This window comes from Danio rerio, chromosome 4, assembly GCF_049306965.1.
Source record: "Danio rerio strain Tuebingen ecotype United States chromosome 4, GRCz12tu, whole genome shotgun sequence".
NCBI classification, from domain to species: Eukaryota; Metazoa; Chordata; class Actinopteri; order Cypriniformes; family Danionidae; genus Danio; species Danio rerio.
The window spans coordinates 24,849,356-24,865,000 of record NC_133179.1 but is presented as its reverse complement, the minus strand read 5'-3'; the positions used below and the strand labels follow the sequence as shown (position 1 = coordinate 24,865,000).

The 15,645-nt window shown below is 38.6% G+C and overlaps 1 protein-coding gene across 1 annotated transcript in view; it reads left to right on the top strand.

Annotated features, from left to right (window-relative positions):
* The window catches only part of celf2 (cugbp, Elav-like family member 2), a 430,922-nt gene that overhangs the window by 51,327 nt on the left and 363,950 nt on the right, over positions 1 to 15,645 (top strand). Inside the window, exon 3 of the mRNA XM_073945704.1 lies at positions 5,278 to 5,407. The gene's annotated coding sequence lies outside the window, so the exon portion shown is untranslated. The remainder of the gene's footprint in view (positions 1 to 5,277; positions 5,408 to 15,645) is intronic.

The following is a 15,645-nucleotide window of genomic DNA, read 5'->3' as shown; positions in this document are numbered from 1 at the left end:
GGTCTGCACAGTTTAGTTCCAACCCTAATTAAACACATCTGATCAAACTAGTTGAGTCCTTCAGTCTTTGTTTGAAACTTACAGTTAAAGCTGCGGCTCCTCTGCACTTTCCACCCCATAGAATTCCGTTCATAAGCACGTGAATGTGGCAGACTAGAAACCCAAGCTTGTGCAAAGTTCAAGCTTGGTGAAATCTGACCTGTGAAATAGCATAAAGTGAATGCGTGAGACCAATCGAAGGTTAAAACATGACCTTTCTGTATAGACATTTTAGATATAAACCAATTGTTTTCTTTTTATGTCTAATCATCTTGTTTAATCCCACCCCTTTTCGCAGTACCATAAGAGAGAAATTTGCAAGCTCAAACTCTAGTGTGACTGCAGCATAAGGGAATCAGGATGTTGTAAAAAAAAAAAAAAAAAAAAACTTAACAAAGATCTCCTACACCTCAAACATTTCGCTGAATCTGCATGTTTTAGCAATCTGGTCCCTTTGAAATATTTCCACAGTGTTCTGTTCAATTTGTATGTGTTGTAAGAAAATCCAGGCGTTTTCGGAGTTTGTTTGCCTTGTGAGAAAATGCAGCGTGTTTTATTCATTTGTTTGCGGTGTGGGAAAATGCAATGCATTTTTGTAATTGCATGTGTTTTTTTAAATTGCTGCATGTTAAGCTCTCTCGGTCACCATAAGTTTTTCATTTTGACAAAAAAATTATTTTGCTTACCCCACTGGCAGCTTTTTTTGCTTGTTTTAAGGAAAAGCTCACTTAATTTTGACAAATCATTCTTAAAACACAACACTATGTTTTGCTTGTCTAGAAAATGAGGCTCTCCTTTAAACAAAGAAGCATATTTTCAAATTATGAGTAATGGCCTTCCAGCCATCCAGCGGATGCCCTTCCAGCCGCAACCCATCTCTGGGAATAGGAACATTATATTGTACATTTTTATTTTGCTTGAATATAGACATCAAAAGCTTTTTAATTCTAAGGAGATAACATTTTCAGTATCAGTATATTAAAATGTAAACCTTATTGTGATTTCGGTGAATTTTTCACAAGTTAATTTTTTTTTCTTCTAAAAAAGCATGTGTCTACACTAATATTTCTCACATATCATTGTAGCAGAGTTTGTGCTGAATACAAAAATAAATAAATAATGTTGGCCAATACTATGTAATAAGTATCTGAAATAAGCACAAATGTCAGGGCATGTTAAAACATCTTAGGGGCCCCAAAATCACCTCAGACCTCTGAGGGTTAATGTCCAAAGTAAACATGACAGCAAGCAGCATCGCTATTCTACTCAGTGGACATAAACGTTTTTCTCGTGTGAATATTAATGTTTAAAATGCAGACTCCTTGTCGTGCAAAAATATCCTCAAATTTCTCTATACAAAGTTTACACATTCATTTATATATTTATATAGATCAACACAAACAAATATAAGTAAGAAAAGCATTTTGAAATCCTCATAATGTATTTATTGATTAATTAATTGTCAAAGTCACTTTGTTTACTACAATAACTTATTATTTCTCCATCCACTTTAACTGTATGAAAGTAAGCAACTCTTAAAGTTCGTTTAATTTTTTTGGATTCCACAGCAGAAAGGAAGCCATACAGATTTGCAATTGACTTGAGGGACATTGTGATGATTAATACAAATTTTGGAAGCCGTTCCTCAGCTCTCCGACCGGAGTGTAGAAATTTGGCTCTAGGGGTGCAATAAAGCCTCATTTATAAACTATCAAATTACTGCAATTTTCCTGTTTGTTTTTTAAGAGCCGCGTGCATCTCTGTGTGACACACATCCCAATGCGTGCAATGTACCGGTGTGTGAGGAGAAGTGCATTAGACCGATATTAACCTCAGAGGTGAGGAGAGGATGTCATGATGAGAATCGCCCACAGTGCTCAAACTCTTTTTAATTAAATCCTGAACCGTGGAGCACATTAGGATGTGTGTGTGTGTGTGTGTGTGGCTGTCGGTGCCAGGCTTGACTAATGAGTCGTCCTGTTGGTATCCTGGTCACATTGCATCGGCCCGATGACACCGGTGTGCTGAACGGAAGAAGAAGTAGACGAGGAGACTTAAATGAGATTTTCCTCAGAGATCCAAACAGGGGCCAGCAGGGGCCTCGATCCCGCCGGTCTGAGAGAATGATGCTAGCCGTCAGTCCTACTGTCAGGAGGAGTGGAAGAGAACGTGAAGAGTCTCTTAAAGGTGAAGAGGAGATGGGGAAATAGACTGAGAGACAACAAATAAGTGTGGAGGAATGCAGTCTTTACTTATCTGGCGTTTTTGTACTGCATTCCAAGTATACAGTATAAGTTGCTCTTCCAGTTTAGAGAACTTACATTCAAAAGAACTGAAAAAAAAAATAAAACTTTTTTTTTTTTTTTTTTTAACTTTATTTTGGTAATCTTCAACCAAAGTCTGACCATTTGATTCCACATTTAGAATGGTGGTATTTTTTATGTTGATGCCAGTTTGACAGCTTCAGCGACAATATTCTTAACCGTGCCTCTCATAATTGAGAAGGAATGATGTGCAAAGATAAAGCGTCGTCCCCTATGGTACAATGGCAGAGCCCTTAATACTCAACCTGTGGTCTACCACTTGGTATTACTTTTTTGGATCTTGTTCTCTTGTCTGACCTCTGTGGTGGATATGAAATACCAATCAATTACATGTCAAAGAAGGCACGAAGTAGTACCAGAACACGCTTACAGACTGCATAATCCCCATGAACCAATTGTAGCTTAAAGCTGTTTAGGATCCAAAACAAACTCAATGCAAACTTAATTTTGGCCCGATTTTGTTCAAAATGGCATAGTTTTTGTTAGTTCATTGATCTTGTGTGATGTATATCAAAGCATTTATAGGGCTAGTGGATGGCTTGAGAAGTGTATAAACGGTGGTCGGCGCCAGCTCCAAGTGGGTGGGACTTCAGCTCCAATTGGCCTGTACAAACCTCCTGTGTTTTCATTTATTTAATAAATTGTACACGACAGGTTATGTCCAACATATTGTGTTTTATGAATGTCCGCACCATAATATATGAGTAGTAATGAGTTTCATTAATATCTACTACACCTAGACCAACCCTAAACCCAGGCTATTTTATTAGTGTCTACACCTACACCTACCCCAACCCTAAACTCAACCTCACAGTAACCTCATGAGTTTCATTAATACCTACTACACGTAGACAAACACTAAACCCCGGCTACTTTATTAATGTTTACACCTACACCTACTCCAAACCTAAACCCAACCTCACAGTCAGCTGTTGGATTTCATTAACGTCTACACCTACCCCAACCCTAAACTCAACCTCACAGTAACCTCATGAGTTTCATTAATACCTACTACACGTAGACAAACACTAAACCCCGGCTACTTTATTAATGTTTACACCTACACCTACTCCAAACCTAAACCCAACCTCACAGTCAGCTGTTGGATTTCATTAACGTCTCCACATACACCAACCCCAAACCCAGCCTCACAGTAACCTGAGGAGTTTCATTAATATCTATTACACCAACCCTTAACCCAGCCTACTTGTGGCGTAAGTCCCTTCCATTTGAATATCTCCAAGCCGCAGCGATACCTACATGGATGGTTCTGTCTTTCTAATGAAAGCCCATAGTGGCGAACATGAGGCATTGTATCTCATCTACTGTAAAAAGCTTTTTCGCTCTTTATGTACAGACTATTGTGGCACTGATTATAAAGCTAGCCTGGTTTAGTCTATCCAATTTGTTTGAGGTAACTCATTAGCAGCTTACGCAGTGTTTTTTGCTTTGTAACAGGCCTGAAAGGTTATTGTAGAAATTGATGACACAATTCAAGATATGACTTCTATGATATGATAATTCAGAATCAAGTATTGTTCTGTCTCTAATATGAATTTGCGAAAAATCCTAATTTAACATTATTTCTTAGGGTATGGCCTAATACACGGAACTATTTGCAATAAACCCCAAGGGATACAATCAACCTCACAATTACATTTATTCATGAAGAAGTTGTGTGAACAACAATGTCTGCACATGTATGTATGCATTTGTGTTGCTTACAGTTAAAATAGTTTACATGTAACTGTGATTACTTTGATTAGCAGGTGAGCTTTAATGCCCAATTCCTGTCGAAGTATTGTGTTTTGTCAAAGTATCAGTGATTAATACTTCTCTGGAACATCATCCATAAATAATGACTTGAATTTTGCTATGTTCTTTACATAAATTTCTATAATATGACTTTAATTCTGGGTCTTTTTCCCTTATAATATACAGCTGTGAAAGTCTTTGGAATTTAACAGTCATGTCATTTGGGCCACTTTTTAGGTAATTTCACATCATTTCGGAAGCTTTAAACCTCAGTTCCCATTCATTGTAATTGCATGGAAAATAAGGATCTGTACAAAATAGTTCATGTTGTTCAAAGTAATGCAGGTTTGAAACAAGCTAAAAGCATCCATATCTTGATTGAATGTAAATTCTTTGAGAGAACTGTTCCTAGAAATTATGCACTGCAAAATCTTCTGTTTTCTCATACTGAGACCATATGTTAATCGATATGTTAATAAATAACTAATTAATGTTATTAACTTAACGGTAGTTCTTTCACATATTGATTTTTAAATATTGATAGCTTGGAGCGAATGTAAGTATACTTATTGATGTTGTACATATTCATCCGGGAGTGAGTGTTGAGTTTAATATACAGCTTGCATTTTTCAAGGTTTATTTATGGATTTGGTGAGAAGTACCACTTGTGTTTTTATTGAGCTTTGGATTAGCAAAGGCACTATTTCCAGTTTTATTTTGAAATCTGACTAAATGGAGTCAATGAGCATTTGATTTAACTGCTGTAAAATGCCTTGAAATTAAAAAGATGGTTTGTTAAACAGGTTTTGGCCAACCCATGGCAATTATTGATACCCCTGTATACATTTCTGTATAGAGCAAAAAACGCCCCAGGTGGAACATTTTTTTTCCACTGTGTACGCTTTTTCAAATCTTAAATTTCCGATTGATACCCCCACCCACCAACTTGCCTGAAACCAACTAAAAGTCTTTCCAAAAGAACCGATTGACCAATAGCCACCTCTTCACCTAAAACCAACCAATAGCTTTTCAAAAGCAATCCAGAAAAAGAAAAGCCCCATGTGGCCTCCTGATTTTTACCACATTTTCAGATATTTCCACATTCTCACCATGTTATTTACTTGTTTATTTTATTTTTTTTACTTTTGTTTTTTTTTAGCTGCTTTCTGGAACCATTCTTTACTGGATTTGAACCTCATCGTTGCCATCGACTCCAGTCTCCAGTCCTTTGACTTACACAGCAAGCCACTGGGCAAACTGGTAACAGCGGAAAAGCCGTCCACACGGAGGTAAGCATTCAGCTGATATCATGAAAAGACAGTCATTCCACCCTGTAGCATTCGTTTTAAAGATGAAATGCAGCCATAGTTACCTAGATAATTCATTCTCTCTAGAAATGTAAATGAGGTTACATATTCACAATGAGCCTGTGTTGGTTTTGGCACTTACGATCCTGAACGTCACTAAATAAATACTTGGATTGCATCTGTTTAGTGTAATCATGTGGTTGGATCACAGTATACAAAAAAGGGAATCCTTAAAATTCACATTAAAATTAAATTAACATAAAATGTAAACATAAAATAGCATATGGGGTTGGGGGTGATTAAGAATGTAAACTTTGATTTCATACAGCTTTCCCCACTCTCCACTTTTAAAATGTCCACTATACCCTTGAGAACATGTAAGGTAAATGTATGTTAAACCAGTTTACTTGACACATTTGCCTACCTTCATATGAGGAGACCTTTGTGTCATTACACACCCACTAACAGGGGACCTGGAGCCAGTAGGGGACATGTTTTATCGTGTGGTTCGTGGGCACATATGTGTGTGCGTGCGTGCGTGCGTGCGTACTTGCCTGCGTGCGTGCGCGTGTGTGTGTGTGTGTGTGTGTGTGTGTGTGTGTGTGTGTGTGTGTGTGTGTGTGTGTCTGTGTCTGTGTCTGTGTGTGTGTGTGTGCCCGCCCGCCCGCATTCATAGCGAGCATTGATTTTTCTAGCCCTAGATTCTTAAAGATGAATTCACCTGACTGAGCAGCAGATCGGATCAAATCTTAAAATCTCTCAGACAATCGCTGCTCTCCTCCCCTCAGGATAGAGGGATGAGATGGGCAACAAGGTGGATTATTGGGGGAAGGGAGAGACAGAGGCAGTCGAAACGATGAGGGAGTTTCACCCTGCTCATTGCATTTCTATATGCTGCTCTGACAGCTGTTACATATATGATTTAGATGAAGTGTCAGTCAAATAGTGCTTATTTACATGCTGTCTCTCTGTATTTCTTCCTGCCTGTCTGCCTGTCTGTCTGTCTATCTGTCTATCTATATCTATCTAGCCCATTTTTATACACCTGTCAATTTTCATAACTTAAGTTTTTCCCTCAGTCTAATGTAAATAATCCAATATAGATAGTCTTTTGCTATATGTTCGAATCAGTTCAACTATATATTTATAGCACTTTTAGGTCATACTTTATTTTGATGGTCCATTTGTTGAATACATTGCTGCTAATTCTCATTAGATTATAAGTAGACTGTTAGGTTGAGATTAGGATTAGTTTAAGTTGACGTGCACTTGCAAAGTTTCTTATAGTCGGTTACATGTTTGTTGAAGGAGCAGATATAAGCAGACATCCTACTATCTAGTAATATTCAAATAGACCATCAAAAAAAAAATTTTACCAATTTATGTAATAATCAGCATATAAGGGCACTTTTTATTAATTAATTTATTTATTTATTGCCTACCAGATGTATGCAGATATATGTCTGTCACTGGGGTTTTTGCAGGAATCAGGCTTGTGTTTTTTTGACTCATTGATCATCATAACCATCTGCTCTGGTTATGGATTCAATATTATGTGAACTTTGGAATAGCATGCACTGAACAAAAATATTCAAAGATGATTCCTTGTATTTACAGTTTTTTTAGGTTAAGTGGTTGTAAACAATTTATTTGGGCTGAATTTAAACAACCAAAAATTAAGTTGAACATTACTAAATTAAATTTGTTTGTTTAAATTCAACACATAAATTGTTTGCAACAATTTTGCAGACAAGCGACGCAGTGGCGCAGTAGGTAGTGCTGTCGCCCCACAGCAAGAAGGCCACTGGGTCGCTGGTTTGATCCTCGGCTCAGTTGGTGTTTCTGTGTGGAGTTTGCATGTTCTCCCTGCATTCGCGTGGGTTTCCTCCGGGTGCTCCGGTTTCCCTCACAGTCCATAGACATGCAGTACAGGTGAATTGGGTAGGCTAAATTGTCCATAGTGTATGAGTGTGTGTGTGTGCGGATGTTTTCCAGAGATGGGTTGCGGCTGGAAGGGCATCCGCTGCGTAAAAATGTGCTGAATAAGTTGGCGGTGTGGTAACCCCTGATTAATAAATTGACTAAGCCGACAAGAAAATGAATGAATGAATTTTGCAGACATATTTTTTTCAGTGTGAGTGTGGATGCCGTTGTTACACTTGTGTCTGTGGATTTCGATTTTAATACAATTTAATACATAGATTTTGAATGCTGTTTATATCTCCATATATAGCCATAAATCCCCACTTTAATGGGTCTTACATACACCGAAATACAATTTTATTCATACCTGTACACTCCAAAACAAAAAGATGTTTGCTGCTTATTTAAAATGAGCTGAACCAACGCAACTCTTGAGTTTTTTTAATAACTTTTATGTTCAATCCACTTAAATTTGTTTATTTATTCATTTCGGCTGATTGCAGTATATTCTGAAGTAAGGAGTGATAGTGTAATGTGAACTGACAATAGGGGTGCCGTCCAAATGCAGGGTTTATTAGCAGAATGGTCAGGCAAGTACCAGTCAACAAAGGAGCAAACAGATGTATACAAGCTATCCAGAGTCATGGTCAATAAACAGGCAGATTGTCAAAAAGGCAAGCAGCAGACATGAATAAACAAACAAAACAAAACAAGGTTCTAACACGGAAGACAAGGCAAGGAAAACACGTCACATGTTCACCATTCAGTATAAAAAGACAGCAATGACAGTCTCAAAGTGAGTTGTATGTATGGTGTAATCAGTACATGAGCAGCATCAGCTGTGGGAGTATAATCAATGGAGACTTGGAGCAGGTGTGTGTGTGTGTGTGTTTGTTGCATGACTAGATCTTGTAGTCCTTATACCAGCAGATTTGTAGTTCTCCAGCGATCTGCATGGGCTAGATCGCTGGTGACTGTGACAGAGTCGCTAAATCCTTTTTGAAAAACAAATTAAATAATCATAAATTAACTTCATCCAATGTTTGAATTTTGGTGCTCGAAATGTATGCAAATTAGCATATATTTAAGTAACCAATGCCTTATTTTTATATTTCTACAACAAATGTTTTGCTGTTCTTAATGAAATCAATCAAACTTTTTTTACCTGCAATGTCTTACCTCAAACAACCACATATTTTGCCCTTTTAAATCCATCAAAATGAAACTTCATTATTCAGATGTATACATATGCATATATTCCAGTTATGTGACTCATGTATATGCCTTCTTTGTTTTGTTTGAGTGATAGCCAGCATTTCTTAGAGAGACCTTTTTTGCCGCCTTGAGCCGCTGACAAGCAGATACATTGTGGCACTGTAGAGCAGCTTAACACAATCTGAGTGGCCCTAAATTTATTACGGCCAACTGGAGGCCCCGAGGGAGCCAGTGGCGGCCCCTGATTGGCTGGTGAGATTATCATCTCTAATTGGATGATTGTTACCCACAAGTCCATTCTCTCGTTACGCTGGCCGTCGCGGAACTGCCAGAGGTGATGAATATTGAGCGCCTGTCGTGGCCCCCTATCAGCCCACACACATAAACACACAACATCCACAGATCACTGTCACATTTTTTACACACTTCTCCACTCATATTGGGGCTTAATTGATTTTGGAACTGCCTCTGATACTTCATTTTAGCTCTCCAGTGGAAACCTGGCTGTGAAATTCTAGTCATGTGACTGTCGATCTGCATAAAAAAGGAGTGTTTTTATTTATGACAATGTTATTACATTATATTATTTGTGTGAAATGCATTGGTAGGACAACACTTTGAGAATCATTTAATAAGCATTAGCAAATAGTTAGTTCATCATTTAAGTATTAACTCTACATTAATAGACATTATTATGCGGTTTATAAATACAGCTACAAATGCTGTATGACTAATAAGTTGCTTAATGATTGTATTTTAATAATTTGTCAATGCTTCACTTTTTTACTACAAACTACTGCATTATTTATAAACTAGTTATTGGTTGGTGGTGATTGGGATGATTCAGAATGAGTACGTAAATGATTAGTGAACTTTTTGAACTTAACAATACACAGCTAGAGTCAAAATTATTAGCCCCCCCTGGATTATTAGCCCCTTTGTTTATTTTTTTCCCCAATTTCTTTTTAACAGAGGGAAGCTTTTTATCAACACACTTCTAAACAATAGTTTTAATAACTTATTTCTAATAACTGATTTATTTTATCTTTGCCATGATGACATTAAATAATATAATGCTAGATATTTTTCAAGACACTTCTATACAGCTTAAAGTGACATTTAAATGCTTAACTAGGCTAATTAGGTTAAAGGTAACTAGGCAGGCAATAATACAGACTTCAACTGTATGTATATATTGGAAGCTATACAGGAATATTGTATAGGAAGCTATACAATATTATATGTGTGAATATACATTAGATTAGCCAGCCAAATTTGGAGCTTATCTAACAAAAAAAAAAAAAAATAATAATAATAATAAAAAACCTAGTACACACAAATTTATGTTATAGAAAAATATGAAATACAAGTTTAAAGAAAGAGGAAAAATAAAGAGAAGCAAAACTATATATATATATATATATATATATATATATATATATATATATATATATATATATATATATATATATATATATATATATATATATAATGTATTAAATTTGTTTAAATGTTGTAGGTTGTAATGTTTTGCCAATATTTTGCTTGAAGTTAATTGTATTATCTTTCAATTTCTAAATATGTTTGGTGGCTAAAATATTACTTTAATAAATATATTTGTTTAATAAATTTGTTTATTAAATCTGTTCTGTTTAAATGCACCAAAATAATTTGCCTGTTTTCACAGAGAAATGGATAAAATTATTCTTAAAATACAGTTTTGTGACCTAGGTAAAACAAGTTTTATATAGCATATTTCATACACAATGGTAATTCACAGTGCTTTACATAAACAAGAATACAAGAGACAAGTATACGAAAATAAATACAACAAATGATAAAAAGATTAAAAACAAATAAAAGCAGATGTGTTAAAATGTGTTAAACAGGTTTTAAAATATTGAATTAATCTAAAGTAAGGACAATTTCCAAACAATGCTCTGTAAACCTCACATAAATAACAATTAAATCAAATAAATTTAAATAAATTATGCAATTATATTAAAAGTTTACATTTTAAAGAAAGAAATAAACGAGGGTGATTCACAACAACAACAAAAAATAATTTCAAGATACACAAGTGAAAATGTATCAAATGAAAAATAAACTATTGCCATCTTATTTAAAGAAAGCAAGATTTTATTTACATTAAGATTTTAAAAACATTGAACTGTTTTATCACATTTTTATATTGTTAAATTGTTGTATTATTGATGTTGTATTTTATTTTGTTTTATTTTTTTACATATCTTTGTGACTTGTGAAACAACACTCGGAAATAAGCAATATGAAAACTTAATTAATTGAAAACACCTATAATTCATCACAGACTATGGAATCTGTTAATTAACAGATCATATGATGTTTTCCCCAGGTATAAAGCTATTTATACTTGATTTACGGTATGTATTTAGCTTAATTTGGTCATTATAAATTGTATTTTATTAAATAAATCCAGTAAATGGATGAATATTTATTAGAGTCCAAGCTTTAAAAAATAAAAATAAAAAAATCTATTATTTAAGCTGCTATTCACCAAAATCTTTTCCTCCACAATGGCTGTCAAATCAAATTTGTCCTGGCATATTTATGCTTGGCACTGCGGGACCAGTAACAAGACATGAAAATTAAATCAAACTTTGTGCAATGCGCTTTGACAAGCTTGAATGGCTGTGATGCAAAACTATGAGTAGTCAAACCTGGCATGACACATATATGGCAAGCTACCAGTTGCCATGTGTCTTGTAGTTTGAATACTTTTGTGTGTATATGTGACAGTGCGTTGGAAAGCAGTGAAATAATTGGTACCTGGGAAGAGAGCTATGACAGTGTAGGGTGAACTAATAGTAACAATTGGGTAATCATTACCGTTTGCAAAATCTATACTGCATATTATCTGTGCTGTTTATTCATCAGATACATTTAGGCTCCATGATATAAAAACATATCTGGAACTTAATTCTGATTAATGTTTAATGGTCTCATGTGCTAAAATTGCTAACAAATTAAATTAAATAAAATGAAAAAAAAGGTAATTTTGTAACGATCTGCCATGCCAACGGAAGACAAGGGTTAACAGCCAGAAAAGGGTTAACAGGAGCAAACAGCAACAAATAGGGTAATCCACAAGAGGAAACCATTAAACAGGCAGACGTCGAGGCAGGCAGAAAAAAAATCATAATCTGAGAACAGTCCAAAAGCAAAAAAGCAAGAAGGTAGGAAGACAGGGCAAAACATAAAACATGAATAGGCTAGATTGAAGACTTGGCTAGGGTAGACTTGAAACAATACTGAGCAATGAATGAATGTGAATGTGGTGTTAATATAGTGTATGTCATCAGTGATGTTGCCCAGCAGCTGTGTAAGAGTGTGTTCAGATTGCTAAACTGTTACAGCTTTGAGATGCAAATCATGATGGTTGGTTTAGTCTGGGTGAATAGCTGGTAAAGTTTTCAACTAGTGGAGTGCCCTTTAGAGAGCCTGGTGGGTACTCTAGCTAATGACTTATAACATAGCCCCTTCCAGATGCTCCTCCAACAAGAACAGTTCAGGAGGGAGGCGGAGTAGAGGCATGGGGAATGGAGCTGATGCAGGTCTGGAGCAAGGAGCTGAGGCAGGCCTGTAGTGTGGAGCTATGGAGGGCCTAACCTGTGGAACATTAGCAGATCTGGAGTTCTTGGTCAACAGGCACTGGAGGGTCAGACAAGCCTGGTGGATCAGGAGACTCTGGGTCAGAAGGCATAGGCAGATCAGGAAGCTCTGGCATGTCAGCCAACTCTGGCAGCATTATCTCTGATGGCATCGGCGGCCACTCTTGGAGCTTAGGAGACAGCATCATCAACTTTGGCAGTAATAGCTTTGGAGGTAAAGGAGGCTATAATTCGAGCTCAGAAAGCAGCATTGACGACTCGAGCAACAGTAGCTCTGGTGGTGATGGTAAAGACTCTTGGAGCCCAGGAGGAATCATTGATGATTCTTGCTGCGGTTGCTCTGGTGGCTTGGGCCATTCTTGAAGTTTGGGTGATGGCGGTGGCTATTCTTTAAGCTCGGGTGGAGACTATGGCCATTTTTGCAGCCTGGGTGGTGACAACTCTTGATACTTCGGAACAGGAACAGTGTCACAAAGAAACTCAGGAACGGAAGCCTTGTTGTCAAGGGGTCTTGCTGTACAAGGCAAATGGTTATATCCATGGTGGCATGTTCCATGTTTGGCTCAGGATTTAGTAATGATTGGTCATGGTTACGGAGGAAAGGTTCCAAGTGCAGCTTTATCAGACAGACAAGGGTTAACAGGAGCAAACAACCACAAAATAGGTAATCCACATAAGAAATCCAATAACCATGCATAGTTTTGGACAGGCAGAAAACAATCAATAAACTTGTTATTGTTCTTTAACTAATGCATTAATACATGATGTGCTATAATTAATTATGTACAAACATTGTTCATTGTGTATTGTAAATGTAAGCATGAGTGCTGAGAATTGAGGTGGAGTTCAAATCGCAGGAAATATTCGAGCATGCAAGGGTCAAAACGAGAAAACAGTGGATGAAAGATGATCCAAAAACATAATCCAAGTGAGCAGGTAAATTCAGGGCAAGGGACAAACAACCAAAAATCCAAAATCAGATGCAAACCAGGAACAGATTGATGAACACTTTTGCACAACAAAACTACAAGACGGAGCAATGGTGTGTGTATATGAGTGGTGTTTATATAGTGTATAATCAGTGTGTCAGTGTCCAGATTATTAAACCGTTTAGGCTGTCAGATGCAAGCATTGTGGAGTGTTTTTTGTAGCTGAGTGAAAAAGCCAATCTGAAATGAACAGATCAGGATGGACGATGAGTGGAGGCAGAACAGAAGGAGGGCTGGAGGGCCAGGTCCATGTAGTAGAGGCAAACTAAGGGCATGGAGCTAGGGAAGCCCTGGAGTCTGGAGCTGAGGCGGGGCCTGGAGGGTGGAGCTGATGTGACTGCATCATGAAGCTGAGGCAGGCCCGGAGTGTGGAACTGAGGAGGGACTGGAACGTGGAGCTAAGACAGGCCTGGGGGGTGGGGTTGATGTGCATAAAGTGTTGAGCCGAGGGGGGCTGGAGTGTGCAGCTGAGGTGGGTCTGGAGCATTAAGCCTGATTTATACTTCTGCGTCAGGTGACCGGCGTAACCCACGGCGCATGCAACGCGCGTGGCTGTGCATTTATACTTCTGCGCGCTGTCTCTGTCGGTCTGCATTAACACTTCCGAAACGCTAGTTGGCAGTGAGATGTAAATGTTCCTCTGTGTCGAGTTTCTTCGCTACTTTTTTGCTTTTCCTGAACACTTCCGGGATGTACAAGTGGCTCAAACTCGCTCATTTTGAGGCAGGAACCGGCGGACGTGCAACAACTTTAACTATGAGGTAAACACAAAACAAAACTTTCCATCCGGAGCTCCTTCACGCGGCTCTCGGTCCCGCCCAGACTCGTCAGCGCTACCAAGCCGACCAATCACAGAGCTTACGCTACGCGTCGGTTCGACGTGTAGTTACATTTTTTGAGAGGTACACGTCAGTGACGGCGATGCATACGCCGGTGTTTGACGCAGAAGTATAAATCAGCCTTTACGCTGAGGCGGCCCTGGAGGGTGGAGCTGTAGCAGATCTGGGGCCTCTGAGTCAGTAGTCATTGGCGGGTTAGACAACCATGATGGGTCAGGAGGCAGCTGCAGGTCAGCCTACCCTGAAGGGTCAGGAGGCACTGGCAGGCAAAACAGTCTCAGTGGGTCAGGGGGCACAAACAGATCATGCAGCTTTGGCAGGTCAGATGGCTCTGGAAGCTTTGGTAGGTCAGATGGCTTTGCTGGGTCAGATGGCTCTAGCTCTGGCAGTGCTGACAGTGTCCAATCTATATGTGGTGGCAGCAGCCACTATCAGAGGTCAGGTGGCAGGTTAATGGCTTTTGCAACTGTAGCTCTGATGGCGGCCACTCTTAGAGCTCAGGCTGTAGCAACTCTGTCAGTGATGGATGCTCTGGTAGCTCTGACAGTGGTTGGTGGTGGCAGCTTTGGCATCTCAGGTGGTGGAGGCCATTCTTATAGCTCAGCCAATGGCGACTTGCGATCAAAAATCATCACAGGAACCATGATAGGAAGAGACTGGGGACAGAAAGAAATCTTGTGAGCTGGCAGCAGACCAGCAGTGACCATTATGTGAGCTGTTGAACTGCCTGTGGCCGTTTTGTGAGACTGGTGGCAGCCATCTTGTGCATTGGAAACTGGCGGTGGCCACTGGAGACTGGTAGACTGGAGGCGGTCAACTTGTGGACCAAAAACCTTACAGCAGCTGTGAGATAGTGGAATGTCTACAGATAAAGCCTGGTTTATACCTCTGCGTCAAGAGACCGGCGTAACCCACGGCGCATGCAACGCGCGTAGCCGTGCATTTATACTTCAGCGCGCTGTCTCTGTTGGTGTGCATTAACACTTCCAGCAGTGAGGTTTTAATGTTCCTCTGTGTCGAGTTTCTTTGCTGGTATTTTGTTTTTTCTGAACGCTTCCTGAATGTACAAGTGGCTCAAACTCACCCATTTTGAGGCTGCGCCATAGCATACACGTGCGCTTGATGCAGAAGTATAAATCAGCCTTAATGCTGAGTAAGGTTCAGTATTCTCTTATGATGAGTGCACACAACTGAGGTTACATAAAGGATGGCCGTGCAGGCGAGGGGCAACAGGAGCAAACAGTGCATAAAAGGTTATCCAAAAAGCACAATCCAAATGACTAGACAAGGGTCTAAGTAGATGGCAAACAATCCAAAATCAGAAATGGAAAAGGAAAGGAACAGGGAAAATGCTTTGAATTGAACTCCAACAAAACTACAAGACTGAGCAATGGTGGGTATGCGAGTGGCTAAGCAATGCTCTGTAATCAGTGTCAATGGTCAGCAGCTGTGTGTGTCAGTGTCCAAATGATTAAACTGGTTGAGCTATGAGATGTAAAGCATAATGGGAGGTGTAGTCCACGTGAATAGTTGGTTAAGTGGACATTTAAGTAAAGGGCCCTCTAGTAAGTCTGATGAGTACTCCAGCTAATACTTAGGATAGT